General features: G+C 36.7%; 1 long non-coding RNA gene across 1 annotated transcript; it reads right to left on the bottom strand.

Moving 5' to 3' along the window:
* Window positions 1-262: 262 nt before the first annotated feature.
* LOC138888752 (uncharacterized) lies at window positions 263-8,138 on the bottom strand. The gene is made up of 2 exons (XR_011406182.1): window positions 7,545-8,138; window positions 263-643 (listed from the first exon to the last, which is right to left on the bottom strand). It is a non-coding gene; the product is annotated as an uncharacterized lncRNA (long non-coding RNA).
* Between the last annotated feature and the right edge of the window lie 14,016 nt (window positions 8,139-22,154).

The raw sequence follows: 22,154 nt of genomic DNA, 5'->3' as shown, positions 1-22,154 counted from the left end.
ATTAATGAATTTAATGTACAAAAATACTTTGTTTTTATAGAATTTTTTTTTATGAAGTGGGCCATCATTATAGAGATTAAAGACTTGATCAAGACGTCAATGTTCCACATACATCAACATTGCACTTTCTAGATATAGTACGAGGAGTAAAACAAATATATATGCAAGATGAACTACCTAGATGTAATTGTAGTGGAATATTAAAATAAAGTGAAATCCAGATTAAAACTACATCACATTTCATAAAAGCTATTGCTTAAATGACATGGAAACTTATCCCAATATTTTCATAAATAAAGACTTAATATAGATATACACGGGAAAGAATAAGAATGACTTATTTGATAACCTACTGTGTTTTTTTCTATTAAGAATAAATAGCAATAAATGATCACCTCTTTCCAATCTGGGATTCCACCCTCCGGAACCCAAATAGGATGGTCAAACATGCAGCTATCTCCAAATTTACAGGTTCTTGTTTGCATATAATGGGCACAGTCCTTCTCTCCAGGCCTCTGGGGATATATAGACAAATTGCTTGCACTCTCGAATCTAGGGCGCTTGGCTAAATGATTGGCTGAAAACCAAGCTTCAGCTTGCCCAATTGTATTACGTGCATCCAGAAGTGTCCGATGATACAGTGCTATGGTATGTAATATATACATAAACACAAAAACACAGATGTGTCTGTTATTATACATACAAGTATACAATTTTATATTTACATAAGGTAGTATTAGTAAATATGTGCAACAAGAATTCAAATAACTAATACAACTTAAATAATGCTTTTATGCACTAACTACACATGGGAAAAGAGATATCTTGATATAAAAAAAGGTCGTAGAAACTAGTGGTGTTTGCAAAAGCCTTAAACACCAGTAAGATTTATCAAAACTTGCGCATTACATGGAATAGATCTATCTCGTAAAGAGCAGAAAACATTACTGGACTTATACAACAATTATTTGTTGTTAATTGTTAAAATAATATAGATATATCTTAATATCTTAAAGCTATACCAAGAGAGCAACTGAAATGCACTGTACTGGAGGCAGCATTATTTATTTGGAGTAAATTGTTAAGTTAATTGCTGAACGAAACCCCCAACCTCACAGTCTCACACAACAAAGGTAAACCGCCAACTGATACTTTCATACTATCCACTAAGCCCTGTCTCAAAACAACCTCCTAATAGACATAATTCCTTCGAACTCATGTGGATTTACTGCGGCACATCCTGATGCTAAGGTACAGGATGTAACATATTACATGTAAAATTTTGAACCCATTAGAACCACTTTCAAGAGTCATCCACTCTACTCAAACCGCAATTAGACCGATCAAACGGACCGGACGACCTATTCTCCAATAGCACTCCAACACCGCAGAATGTAACCTCACCTTAATGCAACCAAGAAACTTCCTGTTCTATGCACCGTACATCCTTTATCAATAACAACTCAAGTCATTCCGTGATTCTCATACACCCGTAAAGCATAACATAACCTTTATTGAAATTTCCTTTACTCGAGCCATCCTCGGTCTCAACCTCCGTAAGCCATAACTGATTCACCAGTACGCCTCAAACTGGAACCAACATAGCACATAACCGTGCAATCAACTAATCAATAGCAGACTCCCCCACTTGGCTCAAAGCCATAGATCAAAATACACAATAACTCATAATGCATATACTCTATTACTGCCATAATGCCATAGTGAGATTAAACTCAATCCTTCATAAGCTCGTGCAACACAGACCATCTAGTACTTCAAATCTTCTGCAAATCTCGCATTCACCCTCGTAACAGTTAAGCCCACTCTCTTAAACAACTCCAAATATAAATTGCAACACCTATATTTTACTGGTAAAAGAGGTCTTCCAACAAACAACATAAGGATCATACAAACTTCAGAACACTCCGCAGGAGATGACCCACTTGCTTTGCCTCAAACTAATAGTTCTTCATACCCTTCCACCGTCATAAACATTACGCAATCACTTAATCTTCCTGAGTCTGAACTCATATCGTGACATGAAATCTACTCCATTCCCCAATTAGACAACATGAAAAGATTCTTCACACACCTATAACTCAGGGTTATACATCAAATCAAGATGGAAGTCAAGCACCTAATAATTCTTTCTACCCCCAAGCAGACCCTTCTTGTCTCGTTCAAATCATATGCACACATCTCGCAGTCACATCATACCCATCACACAGCTATCCAGTCATCACTCCCACTAATAGGGACATTATCGGACATACAAATCCAGAAGCACGTGCTCACACAATCAACGCCTCAGTGCTCAAATTATAGGCAAAACCCGGCCTTAAGTCCTCCAGACTGGCCCAACACCAACACACATAAATCACATCTCGCCCCTCGATCAGGGGATCACAAGCTGTCTATGCACGGCCGATATCGAGCGCTCATGCACGCATACGAACACGTGGAAAGAATTCAAAGAGTTACATTTCAAGCTGAATCAAGGACGCACGATAAGAATTCAAGAATGTGGGATTTCCTAAAGGTTCTATAGCCTTCCGAGGATAAGTACATACATCTCCGTACCGATCCACGAGACTGTACTAAACCTGCTCATAACTCGTGAGACCTTATGTAACCTAGGCTTTAATACCAACTTGTCACGACCTTAAAACTGACCCGGTCGTGATGGCGCCTATAGTGAAACTAGGCCAGTCGACACAACTCCCGAATTAACCATTTAACCAATAACAATCATTTTTATGCCTTTAATTAATCAGATATGTCATAATGTAAGTCTAAATGAAGAGTGCAGAATAAATACAAAAGCCCGACATCAGGGTGTCACAAGTCACGAGCATTCACTAAGGTCTGAATACATCGAAGAGTCTAAAAATGTACTAAATACAGTCTAAGGAAGACAAGAGGGAGAAAAGCAGTGCTGCAAATATCGGGCAATTATCTTGCTAACTCCGATGACTCTGCCACTGAGCAATCAACACCCACTACCGGGTCCAAAAATACTTAAATCTGCTCACAAGGTGCAGGGAGTAATATGAGTCACCAACTCAGTAAGTAATAAAAGTAAATGAAAGTTGAGCAGTAAGAAAACACGTAAGCCACGTCAGAACGATACAACAAATGCAGTACATTGCCAAAACAGTACAGAAATTATTTACTTCGTAAATCAAGCTCAGTTTCAGAAAAACCTCTTCTTTTAAAAAGAAAACTTCTTTCAATAGTTTCAAATAATACAGTGAGTAAAAATGATAGAAACGTAAACAGCCCCTCGGATAAAACATGTACCATAAAATGCCCATTGGCATAATATCAACAGAACCAGCCTATCGGGCTACCTCACAATCACTCATAATCAGCCCTCGGCATAACATTAATCAAGAAAAGCCCCTCGGGAAATAATATGAAACAACAACAGCCCCTCGGACTGCATCATATCACTCACACTGGGTACCCGCGCTCATTGGGGGTGTACAGACTCCGAGAGGGGCTCCTTACAGCCCAAGCGCAATATCAAGTCATCTTATGACATAATCAATAGGCACTCGACCTTATAACAAGCCACCTCGTGGTTTAAGAAATCAGGCCCTAGGCCTCATAATCATGAATCAATACAACACTACTGCGGCGCGCAGCCCGATCCCACAGTATCCTCACAATACAGGCCCTGAGCCTCATTCAGTCAGAAATCTCTCAAGCCAATTGGGCAATAGTAAAAAATGATGCTCAGCCCAAAATATCATTAAAAAATATCAAACGGGGTAAATATGGCTGAGTTATGAAAACAATAGAGTACAACATTACTGAGTACAAATATGAAGTTAAAACAGTGAGGAATAGTAGTAAAAATCCCCAAAGGGTCCAAAACAGTTGGCACGAAGCCCAAATATGGCATTCAGCCCAAAACATGGTAATAATTTCCAAAACACAATGATATCAAATAGTTTTCAATCATATACGCGACTTAACAGTCATACGGAACGGACTAAGTTACAATCTCCAACGGTGCACGATCCCACACTCGTCATCTAGCATGCGCGTCACCTCAAAGTAGCACAAAGATGTGAAATCTGAGGTTTCATTACCTAAGGACAAACATTTACAATCATTACTTACTTCAATCCAGTCCAAACTCTAGCCCGCGATGCCCTTGCCTCTTGACTCGATCTCCAAATGCTCCATATATAACCAAATACAGATTTATACCGTCAAAATATGCTAAGGGAATAAAGCCCACTCGAAAATAACCAATTTACATAAAAAATTCCGAAATTGGCCAAACCCGAGCCCCGGACCCACGTCTTGGAATCCGATAAAAATAACATCAATAGAATCTTTATCCTCTTACGAGTCTATACATACCAAAATCATCAAAATCCGACATCAAACGCCCATTCAAATCTCCAAAGAATTCTCAAACTTTTCTTCCATTTGTTTCCCAAACCACTCTAGTTTCTCAAATTAAATGATGAAATTCAAGACTAAATCATGGAATTAAACCAAATATAAGTGAAGAATACTTACCCCAATTGCTCCACTGAAAATCTCCTCCAATTTCACCTTCTCCCGAGCTCTCCAATGATTTTTGTGATATTGGACTTAAACCCTCGATTTCGAAATATAATATGTCTGCCCAGATATTTTCTTTATCGCGAACGCAGCAACACCCTCGCGTTCGCGAAGCACAAAGCTTCACTGACCAAAATTTCTTCTATGCGAACGAGAGGACCCTCTCGTGAACGCGATGCACAACTGACTCACCTCTTCGCGAATGCGACCTCTACTACGCGAACGTGTAGAACAAATGCTTTGGGGTCCCAGCTATTCCACTTCCTCTACGCGAACGCGGCAAAACCCTCGCGAACGCGATGACCATTGACCTCAGCCCTTCGTGAATGAGGGACCACCTTTGCGAATGCGAAGGCCAACTCTACTGCCTCACATCCTAACCCTTTGCGAACGCGGGACATCCATCGCGAATGCGAGGGTCAAAAACCTGCAACACCAACAATAGTTTTTCTGCAACTTTTTGTAGCATGAAATGATCCGTTCAACCACCCGAAACTCACCCGAGGCCCTCGGGACCTTAACCAAACATGCCAACATATTCCATAACATCATTCAAACTTGTTCCGACCTTCAGAACGCTCAATACAACATCACAACACCAAAATTACATCGGATTCAAGCCTAAGAATTCCAAAAACTTCCAAATTCCGCTTTCGATCAAAAAGTCTAATAAACCTCGTCCGAATGACCTGAAATTTTGCACACACATCAATAATGATACAACGAACCTACTCCAACATCCGGAATTCCATTCCAACCCCTATATAAAATCTCACCCATCAACCGGAAAATGCCAAAATTCCAATTTCGTCAATTCAAGCCTAAATCTACTCCGGACCTTCAAAATACATTCCGATCATGCTCCTAATTCCCAAATCACCTAACAGAGCTAACCAAATCATAAAAGTTTAAATCCGAGATCATATACTAACAAGTCAAAAACTTGGTCAAACCTTTCAAATTTTAAGCTTCAAACTGAGAACTGCTTTTCAAATGCACTTCGATTACCCTGATAAACCAAACCGACGATTTACATAAGTCATAATACATCATACGGCGCTAGTCGTGCCCGAGAACTGGTGAGCAAAGTGTAAAAGCTCAAAATGACCGGCGGGTCATTACAAAACAGAGACTAAATAAGCATGCTGGTAGAATATCAAACAATCAAGTGAGACTTTGATATGCTGACTACACATTTAATAAGAGAAGGTAGAATTTAGACATGTTGACTAAAAAAGTAAACATGGAAATAAATTGGATACATAACCACTTACACTAGTGTAGGAATGGAACACATTGAGTTTCAAAATTAACTTAGAGACATACTAGTTAAAGAAGTAAAGTGCAGAATGTAAAACAGGTGTAATTCCACTATCTATCCTTAGTTTTCAGCCAGCTAGACCAACAGTTAGCACAAGTAACAAAGAAAGAAGAGAGAGTTTGAATGTGTGTGTGTGTGTTCTGAACTTAGTGTTTGTCTTTGAGAGGTAGAACAAGAGTGTATATATAACACTTAAGGGGTGAATTAAAATAAGGTAAAAGAATCACAGTTCAATCAATTAGGAGCAATTAATTAGTCAGAAAATCAATTCCCATAGAGGAGTCCGGAATAGACCCCTTAATTCGGGGGGGGGGGAGGCAATCAATTAACGGTCACAACAGGGAGTCCAATTAAGGTAAGGACTCAAAAATATTCCATGTAGGGAGTTAGTAGAAATTCCAAAACCATACTGAAAACTAATTAAGGCAAGTATGATAAATTAAGGTCACAAATAAAGAAACAAATAAAATTTCACCACACACTGACTTTAACATGACATTTAATAGGAATCAATCAGTAAAATCTTCAAAGAATACTAATTTTATAGGAAAGAGTTATTCAGATTCCCTAAATAGAAATCAATTAAGTAAAACCTCACAGAAATACCGGATTTAATAAGAAAAGTTGGTTCGAATCATCAGGGCAAAAATCCAGCATTCTTTGGGATTTTTTCCCTAAATTTTGGAATTACGTATCACAACTACGTCATAGAACCGTACCTGTAGTTTGATGATTTATTATAACGCGCCTAAAGCAACTAGTGCATTTAATTATTTTCCTAATATTTGAGATTGTTGTGATGCCGAATTTATGTACAAGATATTATTGGGGAGCAAATAGGCTAGCTAACATGATCTATTACTTAGCCAGATTCCTTATAGTTCAAGGCTCACTTATAGCCCAATTCCCTTTATACATTACTGCCTTTTGCACCTTGAGTCACTCTAACATGGATTTTTTCCTTCTCTAACTTGTATTAAACAAATAATGACAGTGAAACATTCAGGCCTTAATAATTCATGGAACTAAATCTTCTATAAAACTAATTCACTTAAAATAGCTAGAATATTTAAGAAAACTAACTAACAAAACAGGAAAACTATTATTGTTTATAGATTAAAAGGAGACAAACATGTTCTTGCTAACTTTAAACAACAAAAGATGACAAGCTAATTTATGCCAACTATGAATACGAAAAGAAACACGCTCAAATAATTCTGCGACACTACTTTGGCAAAAACATTGTATACTATGGCTCAATAGAAGTAACAAAGTGAAGATAAAAAGCGAACACCTTCATTATGAGAAGCAACTTGACTAACTATTTTGGCCCGTTAATTTCTTCATATGCATAATTAAAACAATTTAGATTGTGTACTCCTATAACATAGTAAAAATAAAGGTGTACTGGTGAGGCAGTATAAGGCAATTGTATGCCCTCTATCCCTATAATCACAGATTGCCAAATTCTTGCTAAAGTGCAAAATAAATTAGCTTAGGCTCTAATATGTTGTTCTCATACTGTTGAACTATGAGAAATATCAGTAAGTATGAACCATCAAATTTTACTCAAAATACCCATCATAATAAAAATCCAAAATCCAAACTTATATATTAATCAAGGATAAAGTGAGAAATGGACCTCGAAACGGCTTCTCAAGAAATCGAATGAAATAAGGAAGGGAATCGGACTGGAGTCAAGCTCGCCGCAGACCTCCACGAACCTCGACTATCTTGACTTGAACTCGGCTCGCTTTGTAGCCGTTGAAGCAGTATGGAGGACAGCTCGTTGGGGTGAAGGACGACAGCTTTGGAGGTTTTTGGACTATATTTTAGGCCGCTTTTGACTGCATATTTGGTGGTTTTGCGGCGGCGTTGAGGCTGTTTTTTAGCTGCAATTTGGGCTGTTTACGTGGTTTTAATGGAGAAAATAAAATCACTTTTTATGGAGAAAATGCTGGTGTTTGTGATGATGAAGAGCTGGTTGTTCTAGGTGTTTGTAAGCTGGTTTGAAGTGAGTTTAAGGTCAGGTTTGATGGAGTTTAAGGGTGGTTTAATGGAGGTTTTATAGCTGCACTTTCATGGTATTTTGGGGCTGATCTAAAATGGAGTTCTTGGAGAAAAAGGCTGGCCTTCTTTCTTTCCTTTTTTCTTCGTCTTTTAGCTCTCAGATTCTTTGTTTCTCTCCCGTCTCTTTTTCTTACTCGTTCAGTATAGTTGAATGGGGTGTCGCTGCTACTAGGCCTTCTCCCTGTAGGTGTCCGAATTAGGAGATTAAAAAGGTGAAGATCTTAGGGTTTTAGGTTAAGGATGGGGTAATGGGCTAAGGTTATTTGGGCTAAGGATAATTGGGTTGGACCATGTCTTTTAGGTTTGAACTTTGGGGTAGGAAGACTAAATAACACAATGTATCTATAAGTGTAAAAATAACTCTTAATTAAAATAAACTAATATAAAACTAAATATTAAAAGTGAAACTAATTTTTGTATTTTCAAATGTTATAATACTATAAATATAAATATACTAATTGAATTTAAACTAAATATTAAAAAATATTTTGTAATTTTTATTTTTATGATAAAATAAAGTAAAAGAGTCTAAACTATTTAAAATAGCGATATTAAACCTAAACTAAATATTTAAATGCTAAAATGTGTAAAATCCTAGGGAGGGTAAAAAATTACATGTCTACTGCTGTCCCCCTTTGACTGGAAACACGAAGAGTTTTCAGACAAAGAACGACGAGACAGGTTTTGTGACCCGACACTTATTTAGGAAGACCAAAAACTAAAAGAAAAGAGAATGTGACCGAGCCCTGGTATCTGAGCTGCCTACATATCCTTGGTTATAAAGGAGCCAGGCCACGTGTAGTTCAGAAGTGAATGAGGTGATGGAGTGTGGGAAGAGAATAAGAGAGTTGAGTGAGGTTCCGTTCCGTCGAGGTTCCGGTCTGCGGTCCTGTTATTATATCAAAAATCAAAATTAAAAAGACTAACTAAGCCTATTCAGCTACGAGTTACAAGATTCCTATCTATGATTCTTCTAAAGCTTGATCTTGAGTATTGGTTGGTTCTTCATGCGGACTCTAATTTGAATCTTGATGCTCGTTAGCTGCGAACGCTGGTTCATTTTTCTTCAGCTTTTCGGATCAAGGAGGGACATGCAAAGCTTGTGACTTCAATCATATCTTGAACAGTCCGCATCTTTTCTCCGCTTCTACACTTGGAGCTCAACTTCTTTTCTTGTTTTTCTTTTCTTTTATTTGGATTGAGACTTATTCTTTTGGCCATATCAAACCTCGTGCCTTATGATAAAAACATGTTCAGGAACCAAAACAAACAAATGAACACAATTTTTCTTCCCTAGTTTTCACTAGGAAAATTTCGTGAGTTATTGCAACAAAAATCTAAACTATTTCTTTATTGAAAGCAGTAAAATCAGGATTGTGTATCCTTGAGAAAAAGAGATTAGGGAGTGGAGACCCTATATCTAACATGAATTCAAATGGGGATCGGAGGCCCTAAGTTGAAAACATTACCAGGTTATGCTGGCATCAACTAGGGGTGAGGTCCTATACTGGAAAAGACTACCAGGTTATGCTGGCAGAGTCATCGGGTTATGCTGGAAAAAGTCCTCGGGTTTGTCGGAAGAGTCATCGGGTTATGCCGAAAAGGTCCTCGGATTATGCCGGGGAAGTCATCAGGTTATACCGGAAAGGTCCTCGGGTTATGCCGGGAAAGTCATCGGGTTATGCCGGAAAGGTCCTCGGATGATGCCGGGGAAGTCATCGGGTTATGCCGGAAAGGTCCTCGGGCTATGCCAAGAAAGTCATCGGGTTATACCAGAAAGGTCCTCGGGTTATGCCGGGGTCAACTAGGGAGTGAGACCCTACGTTGGAAAAGATTACCAGGTTATGCTAGCATCAGCTAGGGAGTGGACCCTATATTGGAAGAGATGCAACTAGGGATTGGACACCCTATACTACCATAATTTTGAATTTTTCTTCTTCTTCTTTTCCTTTCATTTTTGGCATTTTTTTTCTTTTTTTATTTAAGAAAATGAATAAAATGCAGGAAAGAATTTGGAGGAGACTTCCCTTTTGGATTGATTATTGTTGCAGAGCTGTTTCTAGCCCTTGCGCGGTTTCTTTTTGGTTGCACCTGCTTCTTGCAAGGTTACTTTGGATTGCATTTGTTTTTCCTGTTTTTCAAACAAAGAACAATTGTTAGTTTGAAACAGTAGTTGGTTTTGTGGCCTTGATTATTTCAATCACTTGATCTCGGCCCGACTTCTTTGATGAAGATCCCAACTGCAGCTGCTTGTTCTTTAAGGACCAATTTTATTTCTGACCTTGGAGAAACTCTGGCTTTTCCAGACTTTGCCATGACGATTGGTCGATGGGACTTAACCTTTTCGACTTTATTTTGCCTTTGTAGGCCTTAACCTTCTGATTTGTTGTTTTTCTTTTCTCTCTCTTTTTTTAAAAAACTTTGGAGCATTGAGGAACTTTCGGCTCCTCAAACTTTGTCGCAACGGCAAGTCGCATGGGACTTAACGTTTTCCAACTTTATTTCGCCTTCATAGGCCTTTTATTTCTGGCTTCTTTCTTTCAACTTTAATTTCAGAGCATTTGGGTACCATGGCTTTTAAAACCTTTGTTGAGACGGTTGGCCACGTGTGACTCAACCTTTTCAACTTCATTTGCCTTTATAGGCAATTCAATTTGATTTTCTCCTTCCAAGAGTTTTGACTTCGAAGCATCGGCCGCCATGGCCAGTCGAGGTCGACTTGGTGCCCCTAACAAGGCTGGGTATCTTCTTGAATATTGGCTCCTGTCAAACAAAAGCCCAGTAAATCAATCTTTCCATCCTTTATTTGCCTCAATTTTAGAACAGAGTTAGACCGAAAGGGATTCAAAGAAAACAAACAATGGAATGGGGAATGAGTGTAAATAAGAAATGTCCCTTTTTGGAAAAGGAAAGAAGGACTTATCTGGAGTGTATACGGACTTCAATGAACACGAAATGACTTTTGGACTAGATTCTTGATCTGTGAAAACCGTCCGATTCTTAGAAATTCATCACAACTTTTGCCTCAAAATCGGGAAACCTTGCCAGGACTCTGTCGATGCCAATGGCTGTGAGGATCCTCTTTTCGATCAGGGGCGCCCTTTGCGGGTTTTCACGAGCTGACCTCTTTCATTTCTCTTCTCACCATCGCCTTATAGTGCTCTTTGCGAGTTTTCACTAATAAGACTCTAATTTTCAATTTCTCTGCTTACCATCGCCTTACAGTGCCCGTGTGGGTTTTCACCAATAAGACTCTCTCATTTTGATTGCATCAGATCCAAGTAATCATATCCTCCAATTTTGGACATCTTTACCGATTGATTGGAAGGAGTTGAACATGATTTGGGGTAAAAAGAGTTTGGATTGAGTTACAACTTTGGAACCTTTTAGGTGAACCATCGTCGAACCATTATAACTTTTGCCCCAGGTATAACTTTTGGGGAAATTTGAATTTTTATTTTGGTGTGACTGAACCCCAGCGAGAGGCTGCCTACATATCCTTTTGGAATCAAGTTGAACGTAGTTCAGGGAACTTTGTTTTTTTTTTGTTTTTTTTTTATTTTTCTGTTTTGCTTTGTTTTCTCTTTCTTTTTCCTCTCTTTTTTCATTTTTTCATTTCATTTTCTTTGTCTTTTCTTCCTTTTTTTGTATTTTTCTTTTCATTTTTTTTTATTATTCATTCATCATTTTTTCAATAATAACTTCCAGGTTCCAAAGAGGGTTATCAAATAATGGGAGCCGGCTCAAAGGGTTTGCAAATGGTTGAATATTTGGATAGTGAGAAAGAAAGCCTTCTTCATCCCAATCGGAGAACATTAATGCTATATAGTATCCAACATAGAACCTTTTGACTACATTTACATTGACAGTTGCTTCAGAGATATTTCATTTGATGTGTCCCAAGTATAACGCACTCTTTTGGCAGTACTCTTGTTGCAATGTATGGACCTTTCCAATCAGGGACCAATTTTCCTTCAGCTGTTCCAACTCTTTGTTTCATTTCCTTAAACTTATCTTCATTGCGATCTAATTCTTGATTCATTATTTCGAGGTCTGACAACTTTCAGGATCTGGGAATGAAGTCCGCAACCATGTCATGTTATTAAAATATGCATTTAACAGAATTGAAAAGAGAATAAGGAAAGTGACAGGATTAAGAAAAGAGATATTCCTGTATAGTGAAATATTAATTTCCTTTGATTTTTGATTTTTTTTCTTTTTTTTTATGATGATTTTTTTTTGAATTTTAAAAGATAGAAGGGTTAACATTGGAAAGTAAGACAATAAAGTAAAACATCCGGATCACACCCTGAGGTAATTCGGACGCAGAAAGGATAACAAAACTGGCTACCGAGATTCCCGTCTGATAGGGAACTTTTAGGCTTGACAACCATTTTTTTGGCTTTTCTTCTCTCTCAGCAACGACTGCAATGGCCTTCAATGCCGGATCAAATTCTTCATCTTCACAAATCATTCCTACTACTGCCCATTTGTGAGAGTAGGCAGAGGATTGTTTATCATATTAGAAGCTTTTTCGTCCCGTAGAACGATTCTTCCAACTTCGATCAAATCTTCAATTGCCCTTTTGAGGTTCCAACGGTCCTCTATACTGTGTCTCACTGCTCCAGAGTGTTATTCACATCTAGCATCAGTTCGGTGCGAGAGGGACTCGGGGTTGGCCAGTTTTGGGCCACTGGTTGCAGCAAACCTCACCTGACTAGCTTTTGGAACAAATCCGAGTATGATTCACTAGTAAGGGTAAACTGATTACTTTTAAAAGGATCTCTTGGGCAAGGATTGTACTAGGGAACATTTGATTGGGGGTTATATGGAGATTGGAAAGGAAAGGCATTTCTAAGAGGTGGAGCTCGATTTTGTATATAATGTTGTGGCCGCGTGCAAGGTTGCACATTCATTACCGTATACCAACAAGACCAACCACCTGAACAGAACCTGGCTAATTTGCTCACACCACAACCTTGTTAGTTTTGAGACATTTAACATATAAGAAATCGCACGTTGGGATGCAATGCACCTAACATTTAAACGCTTCTACCATGTGTTTGAACGGGTTGCATGTTTCATCCCGGCCTTAACTAACTCTTTTTTTCAATTTGTACCTCTTTTCTTCATTTGTGCTTCTCTTTAATCACTCTTGATATTTTTTCATTTCATTTCTGTCGCTCTTTTATTTTTTTGGCACTCTCTTTTATTTTTCATTTTTGGTTTGTTTTTGTCACTCTTTTATTTTTTGCCACTCTTTTTTTTTTCTCCTTTTTTCACTCTTTTCTTTTTACTCAATTTTTCTTTCTCCTTTTTATTTAGTTTATTTTTTACTCAATTAATTTTATGGCTATGATCGAATCCGATGGGGATTGTCTACGTATCATGACGCCTTATGAATCAGATCTTGCGTAGTTCAGGAAGATTGAGAATGGAGTAAATAAACTAACTTTTTTTTACTTTTATAAAACTCAGACCATGAAAGCTTTAAGAAAAAGAAAAAGATATTTTTCTTGAATGTCTTTGTTTTGTATTTTTTTTTATGTAAACATTGTTTTTGGAATTTTTTTTGAAAGAAATGCTTTAAAAGAAGAAAGTAAATATTTTTTTTTTTGGATTTTTGATTTTGATTTTATTTTTATTTTTTGAAAGAAAGACTTCTAAAAAATCCTTTTCTTTTGATTGGAACTTTGGGAATTTCAAAAGTAAAAGGAAAATATTCTTTTTTGAATTTTCATTTGTTTTCTCCTTTTCTAAAAAAGAAAGAAAATATTTTTGGATTTTGGATGTTGCCTCTTAATTTTCGAAAGAGGGACTTTTAAGAAAATATTTTAGATTTCTGATTTTGTTTTTTAAATTTACAAAAGTATTTCTAAAGAAAAAAGAAACTATTTTTGGACTTCAATTTTTTAAAAACTTTTTCTGAAAGAAAAACTTTTAAACAAGGAAAAGAATTTCTTTTTTCTATTCCTTTTTTTTTCTGATTTATTTTGAATTATTGGGAAAAGACTTCTTAAAAAGGTAGAAAAAATATTATTTTTTTTGAATTTTGATTTGGCTAGTGGATTTTTGAAAGAAGGACTTTTAAGAAAACATTTCGGATTTCTGAGTTTCTCTTTTTTTTTTCCTCTTTTTTAATTTACAAAAGTACTTTTAAAGAAAAGAAAAAATATTTTTGAACTTTAATTTCTCAATTTTTATGGACATTTACAAAAGAAAGACTTTTTTTAAAAAAAAAGGAATATTTTTGGATTTTTGTTTCTGCTTTTTTTTTTTGGATTTTTTTTGGAAACTTCAAAATGAAGGAAACCCGTATTTTGAATTTTTATTTTATTTTATTTTATTTTTTCCGTATAAAAGACTTCAGAAAGAAGGAAACTACTTTTTTTTTTTGAGTTTTTAAAAAAACTTTTTTTAAAAAAAATTTTCTAAGGAAAGATTTCTAAAGAAGGAACTAAAGGAAAATATTTTTTGGATTTTTGAAAATTCGGGTCAGAACCGATGAAGTTTGCCTACGTATCTCACATCGGGTGAGAATCAAACCCGCGTAGTCGGTCAGTTTTGACGGAACAAGGGAAACATGGCATTTGAAAATTTTGGCTCATTTTGAAATGATTTTTTTTCTAGAGTTTCGGAAGAGTTTCAAGATTTTTCAAATACCTACCTCTCATTCTTATTTTTGATTTTTTCCCTTTTTTAATTTTCTTTCCTTATTATAGAAACCGGTCAACATGTAAGCCAAAACAAATAGATGCGCAAGTAGTACGTAAGATGCATTAGGATGGTCATTTGGGTACACCTGTCATAGACGGACCCAATCCCTGTGTTGAGTCCCCAAGGTCAAATGCAAGTGATGCAAACAAACGTTCATATTAGGGATCCGACATGAGGCTATATTATTCTAGATTTAGAACCTGAGTGTATTGTTCTAGACCTGGCTTACCTGAGCGGACAACTCGAGCCGAGAGCGGCAGCGTATCGGGAATATAGAAGCTTCACCGGCTTGGCAACTTATCCGAATCTCGTTCTAAAATTGGGATATGGCTCTAACAGAAAAGAAGTCACACGAAGTGCACACTTCCCAGATGATTTAGAAGACTCAGAGAGAAGAGGATTTCGTAACAATTTTTATACAGTCTAAACAATATCAAAGCGGTAAAAAGTGGCATTTAACACATTAGGCTCAAACATGTAAAAATCACATTAAATAAAGCCAAGTGTAACAATTATTCTAAGCTCGAATTCTTGAACCCTGAACCAAAAGTTCTAGCTTATGATCCTCAACAGAGTCGCCAGAGCTGTCACACCTCCTTTTTACCACCCGAGAGGGGATATAAGGGAGTTTTTTTAATTAAAGTGACATAAATCGAAATGAGATTATTTTATTTAATTTTAGAGTCACCACTTGGAATAATTTATGGTGTCCCAAGTCATCGATTTATTTTTAAAATCCCATATCAAGGAAAATCGACTTTATTTAAAAGTTTGCGAAACCAGAAATTCTAGTTAAGGAATTCTGTTAACCCGGGAGAAGGTGTTAGGAATTCCCGGGTTCCGTGGTTCTAGCACGGTCGCTTAACTATTAATAATTGGCCTAATTATCTGATTTATTATACGTTTTAAACCTATTGTGCATTTTTAATTTTATAACCGCTTTTATTTATTTAATTAAAATCGCTTTTTAGGATTTATGGAATTTAATTCTTGAACAAGTTACGATTGTCGTACACTTGCAGTTTTGGAACATATTGCAAACTACGATACATGAAATGCACCCGCGATTTGCGATATATTTATTTTATTATTATTCAAATTTGTTATGATCGGATCACATGAAATGCATACCCGAATTTTGGAATTACATATCACAACTACGTCGCGGGAACCGTACCTGTAGTTATGATAATTTATTATAACGTGCCTAAAGCAACTAGCGCATTTAATTATTTTCCTAATCTTTGAGATTGTTGTGATGTCGAATTTATGAACAAGATATTATTGGGGAGCAAATATGATAGCTAACATGATCTATTACTTGGTTAGGTTCCTTATGGTTCAAGGCCTACCTTGGCCCAATTTCTTTTATACATTACTGCCTTTTGCACCTTGAGTCACTCTAACATGGATTTTTTCCTTCTCTAACTTGTATTAAACAAATAATGACAGTGAAAGATTCAGGCCTTAATAATTCATGGAACTAAATCTTCTATAAAACTAATCCACTTAAAATAGCTAGAAGATTTAAGAAAACTAACCAACAAAACAGGAAAACTATTATTGTTTATGGATTAAAAGGAGACAAATATGTTCTTGCTAACTTTAAACAACAAAAGATGACAAACTAATTTATGCCAACTATGAACAGGAAAAGAAACATTCTCAAATAATTCTGCGACACTACTTTGGCAAAAACATTGTATACTATGGCTCAATAGAAGTAACGAAGTGAAGAGAGAGAACACCTTCATTATGAGAAGCAACTTGACTAACTATTTTGGCCTGTTAATTTCTTCATATGCATAACTAGAACAATTTAGATTGTGTACTCCTATAACATAGTAAAAATAAAGGTGTTCTGGTGAGGCAGTATAAGGCAATTGTATGCCCTCTATCCCTATAATCACAGATTGCCAAATTCTCGCTAAAGTGCAAAATAAATTAGCTTAGGCGCTAACATGCTATTCTCATACTATTGAACTATGAGAAATGTTAGTAAGTATGAACCATAAAATTTTACTCAAAATACCTATCATAATAAAAATCCAAACTTATATATTAATCAAGGATAAAGTGAGAAATGAACCTCGAAATGGCTTCTCAGAAATCGAATGAAATAAAGAAATGGAATCGGACTGGAGTCAAGCTCGTCGGAGACCTCCACGAACCTCGACTATCCCCACTTGAACTCAGCTCGCTTTGTAGCCGTTGAAGCAGTATGGAGGACTGCTCGTTGGGGTGAAGGACGACAGTTTTGCGGAGGTTTTTGGAGTGTTTTTAGGCCGCTTTTGACTGCATTTTGGTGGTTTTGCGGCGGCGTTGAGGCTGTTTTTTAGCTGGAGTTTGGGTTGTTTACATGATTTTAATGGAGAAAATCGAACCACTTTTTATGGAAAAAATGCTGGGTGTTTGTGATGATGAAGAGCTGGTTGTTCTAGGTGTTTGTAAGTTGGTTTGAAGTGAGTTTAAGGTTAGTTTTGATGGAGTGTAAGGGTGGTTTAATGGAGGTTTTATAGCTGCACTTTCATGGTATTTTGGGGATGATCTAGAATGGAGTTCTTGGAGAAGAAGGTTGGCCTTCTTTCTTTCCTTTTTTCTTCGTTTTTTAGCTCTCAGATTCTTTGTTTCTCTCCCGTCTCTTTTTGCTTACTCGCTCAGTATAGTTGAATGGGGTACCGCTGCCACTAGGTCTTCTCCTTGTAGGTGTCCGGATTAGGAGATTAAAAAGGTGAAGGACTTAGGGTTTTAGGTTAAGGATGTGGTAATGGGCTAAGGTTATTTGGGCTAAGGGTAATTGGGTTGGACCATGTCTTTTTGGGTTTGAACTTTGAGTTAGGAAGATTAAATAACACAAAGTATCTATAAAGTGTAAAAATCACTCTTAATTAAAATAAACTAATATAAAACAAAATACTAAAAGTGAAACTAATTTTTGTATTTTCAAATGTTATAATACTATAAATGTGGTCGTTTTGCTTTTTAGAACACCGCCCCACCTAAATAAAACTTCTCGTGCTTGCTTTAACTAATTTACGACCTGCGGGGATGGTTAGTTGATGATGTCCAAATCTACTACTAAAAGTAAATGGACACGGTTGCATGCAATATAATTTACCCAATTATGAGTCAGGGTCGAATCCCATAGAGAACAATATTTAGGCGATTAGGAATGTACGAGAATTATCACTTGTTATGCAATGCAAAACACTAAGAATTGGTTTTTGAAAATGTTTTATATCTAAATGCAGAAATGTAAACTAACCTAGAAAACGACTAAAATGATCAATGGCTACAAGTATAGATGCATCGGGAATCACACTCAAGTAACGATCCAATGTATTTCACGATTTTACAAATATGAGCGAGTTTATGTTAATTAGCCACGGATAATAATTCTTAATTAACTTCTTCCTAAGACTAACAAGACTTCCTAATTGATTTATCCCTAAAACAATTAAGAGATTAAGCACACCCGGAATGGCTACAAGTAGTTCAATCCTATCCCTAGGTAGAATCTATAAAATGAGGGTTAAAACCTCAAGTTCTTGTTAATTAATCTTTCCCAACTCCAAATTATCTTTTCCAAAATTAATTTGGAATTAATGGGTGAGTCCTAGGGTTAGCTAATCCCTTTGGAAACATTAAAGAACAAGAATAATTAAAGAAACAATAACTCACTTCATAAAAGAATAAAAATCATTCAATACATAAGCACAACAATGTATTTAATCCACACTTTAACTAAGAATATTTCCATAAACAAGATTCAAGTATTGAAAATAAATACTACACACTTAAATATTCAATACAAAGTAGAAATAAAGAAATAAACATAAATGGGTAAGAAATCCTTAACCACAAGCTTTAAATCTTCAAAACTCAAGTATGTGTGCAAACCCTAGCTTCAAGACTTGTTCTCTATAGTCTCTTGGAGCTGACAATAAGCTAAAGATATGCCAAAGATCCCTTACAAATGAGCTGATTTGGGTATTAAAGGGTTTGGGGTAAAAAATGTGAAATTCCAGAACTGCCCAGTTTTCACGCCCAGTTTCTTCATAGCGTTCGCGGTCACACCTTGGCGTTCGCAAAGCTTTGCTTTCCTCAGGCATCACGTTCGCATTGGGTTCAGGTTCTGGTTCATCGCGTTCGCGTTCGCGAAAATCTAGCTACCTGCTTCTTCGCATTCGCGCCGTACCTTCGCGTTCGTGAAGAGTAAACCACTAGGCAGTTTCTCATTGTCCATTTTAGCTCCTTTTTGACTTGTTTTACTTGTTTTCTTCACCATTACCTCTAAATCACATACAACCTGTAAAATAGAAGTAAAATACATTAAACACACAATTTTATCTCTCAAACATAGCAAAAGTATAGGTTTAAAGACAAGATAAGTTGGTAAAATACCAACTTATCAAACCCCCAAACTTAAACTATTGCTTGTCCTCAAGCAATGAAAGCGACAAAATCTCCTCCCAAGTATTTAACTCAACATTGCATCCTTATCATGTTAAGCCAAAAAGGTCTACTTTAAGTACAAGCACATGACTTCGATTGGTACCAACAATTAAACCAATGCATATGAATTGCCGAACACTTTTCATGAACTTCATTACATTTCAAGTGCTCAAACACTAATGCAAATCAAAGTAGCAATCAAGTCATGACACTAAAGCTTCAAAATTTGCCTCTCTATTACAATTAACTTTCTTTGGCCATTCCTTCCAATTGAAAATAGGATTAAATTCACAACTCAAATCTCATATGCCCTCACATTTAAGAGAGGATCCCACACTCATAAATCTTAATTCAAAGCAAAAATGGGATATCAAGTGGAAAGAATTAACTCTTTCTCTAAAAGATGTTCAAATGCAAACAAGTAGTACCATAAGCTTGCCCTTCATGTATTCCTCCACTAATATAGACAACTTGGTTCAAAATCAATTAGGACTTAAAGGGTTGTAGTTTAGGTTTTTGGTTAAGGTAGGGCACAATTTTGGTTAGAGTGACTCAAAACCTCTCCAAGCACTACAAAATTTACAATCAAAGTCCACTTCCTTCAAAAACATTCTCCATCCTTTCTTCACTTTTCATTCCACACATAGTCTTCCCTTTATTCACAAACTTGTTATCATTTTATTCTATTTTTTTTCCTACCTTTTCAAAATAAAGGAAGGTTTCACTTTTTATCATTCATTTTTTGTTTCTACCTTCCACCTTTTAAACAACTTCCATATCACAACTTTTTCAACCTTCACCCCCAATCATAGGCTTTTAGTCTATGTTTACACTTTCAAAGTACTTAGGGAGGTAGGGTGCCAAAAGCTAGATCAATAAAGAACAAAGGATTAAAACTTGTAACATGGTTGCCAAAGAACAATGTTAAAAGCTCAAAATGGGTTGAGTAGGGAAAATATTCAAGGGTAGGACATTTAAGGCACACTAGCGGTCCAAGGAAGGCCTAATATTACTTTTCAAACCAAGTTAGTCTATGATTTTGCTTTGAAGCACATTCCGGGCAAGTTCTAGACTACAAGTAATGCAAAAGAACTCATAAATAATCTCACCACATATGGCACATGAACACTCAAGTGGAATACAAATCCAAAATCCAATTGAAACGAATGACTCAAAGAGGTTACATATAGCATAGGAAGCTATTTAGTGAATCAAAGAGCCAAAATTTGAGTCTAAAAGTCAGGACATCTTTACTTCAATTATTTCTTCTTTTTCAACAACCAAAATTTCATATGTCGATGTTTAAATCATGTTGGTACCAAGCAAGCCACAACTTGGTCAATGGGCACAAACCCCAACTCAAATCATTTATTTTTTCTAAATTAATAAGCTATATCTAACTACAAGACTAATATCCTTAAGAAAGTTGCCTAGCTATCCATCATCGGGAAAAGTCAACAAAAATTTACTAACAATTACCCGGTTCAAGAAGAAAATTGACATCCTTGGAAAAAGAACCGTGGTATAAAGAAAACCAAGGATATCGCCACTAACATAAAATATACTATATATATATATATATATATAATATTTAATAAGCTAATAAAAAAAATTAAGAAGATAATAAACAACAAGTAGCTAAAACATAATATATATATATATATATATATGTATATAAACAAAAAAATTAAGAAGCTACTAAACATAATAATATCCAACATCACATGAAAATACACTAACAACAAAATGAAAATAACCACAGTATCAATCTGCCATACCCATAGTTATCCACAATTATACAAGAACAACAGTTATACAAGAAGCCACCCCCAACTAAAGATGTTGCAATGTCCCCAATGCAACTAAACATGATAGAGTAAAATGGTGGAAAGTGCTTCCTGAATACTGCATCAGTCGGAACTGAAGGTGGTGGAAAATTTGAGCTCCACATCCGCATCATCATCATCCTCCGATTCATGTGAACCACAAAATGTACTCAGCTTTTGCATCATCTTGGACAACAATTTGCTTTTATTTTTCTCATGCTCCTTGAACTTTCTCTGCCTCTTCTCAATCTTTCCTTGCTGGCGACTCATGTTCTCCAGCCTGGTGTTAATGGCCTCCATCTTGCCCGTGATTGCTTTTTGCTCTTTGACCATATCCTCCATGGATGGTAGGGCAGCAACCCAGTAGATGTTCCAGTCCTAGTAAATGTTCCAGCCCCAGGTGGTCCAGTGGGAAGGCCAGCTATAAGCTACCTAACATGCGGATCTACTCCAAATATCTGACTGGACAAGTGGTGCATAGTGTGAGGATCAGACTGGATAGGTCCCATGGGGTCAAAGGACCCTGATGAAGGTGCAAAGGATCCAGCGGGATCAGTGGTGGCTTCAGAGAACTACCCAAATGAAGGGGAAGCAACATCAATTCTCCTCTTTTTCTGTTTGTCACTGGGTCCCCTTTTCAGCAAGGGATGGATCATCGGTTTTCTTGGACCTTTCTCAATATCATTGGGGCGTTTAGGAACCACAGCATCATAGCAAAGTCTAGTGATCAAGGATGGGAAGAAAAGGCTCTTGGAGCTCCCATGAGTGGCTTCATCGATTTCTCGGTCAATGTGTTCCCCTACGTTCATAGGTAGTCCATCCATGATAGCAACAATTATCACTGCCATGTCTGGTGTCATATCAGTGTCATTTGTAGAGGGCGACACTCTTGAACAGATAATGGAGAGCCATGTCTTTGCCTTAGCCGTGAAATCATGAGAATCATCTCCCTTGTGCATTGTCAGCCACTTCGGGGTAACCCCATCATGTAACTTATCCACTAGCCACTAGTTTCCTCCTGCTTTGGCTCTATCTCTGTAGACCTTGTTATCAACATTGGGAAGGCCATAAATATCATTGATTATCTCAGGGCTGAAGTGGACTTGCACGCCCCGTATAGTAGTAACAATGGCACCTTGGAAGTCGGTCCTCAAGGCGTTTGCATAGAATTCCAGAACTATTGT

Source organism: Nicotiana sylvestris, chromosome 3, assembly GCF_000393655.2.
Source record: "Nicotiana sylvestris chromosome 3, ASM39365v2, whole genome shotgun sequence".
NCBI classification, from domain to species: Eukaryota; Viridiplantae; Streptophyta; class Magnoliopsida; order Solanales; family Solanaceae; genus Nicotiana; species Nicotiana sylvestris.
The sequence above is the reverse complement of the archived record's forward strand: the minus strand, read 5'-3'. Positions and strand labels throughout refer to the sequence as shown.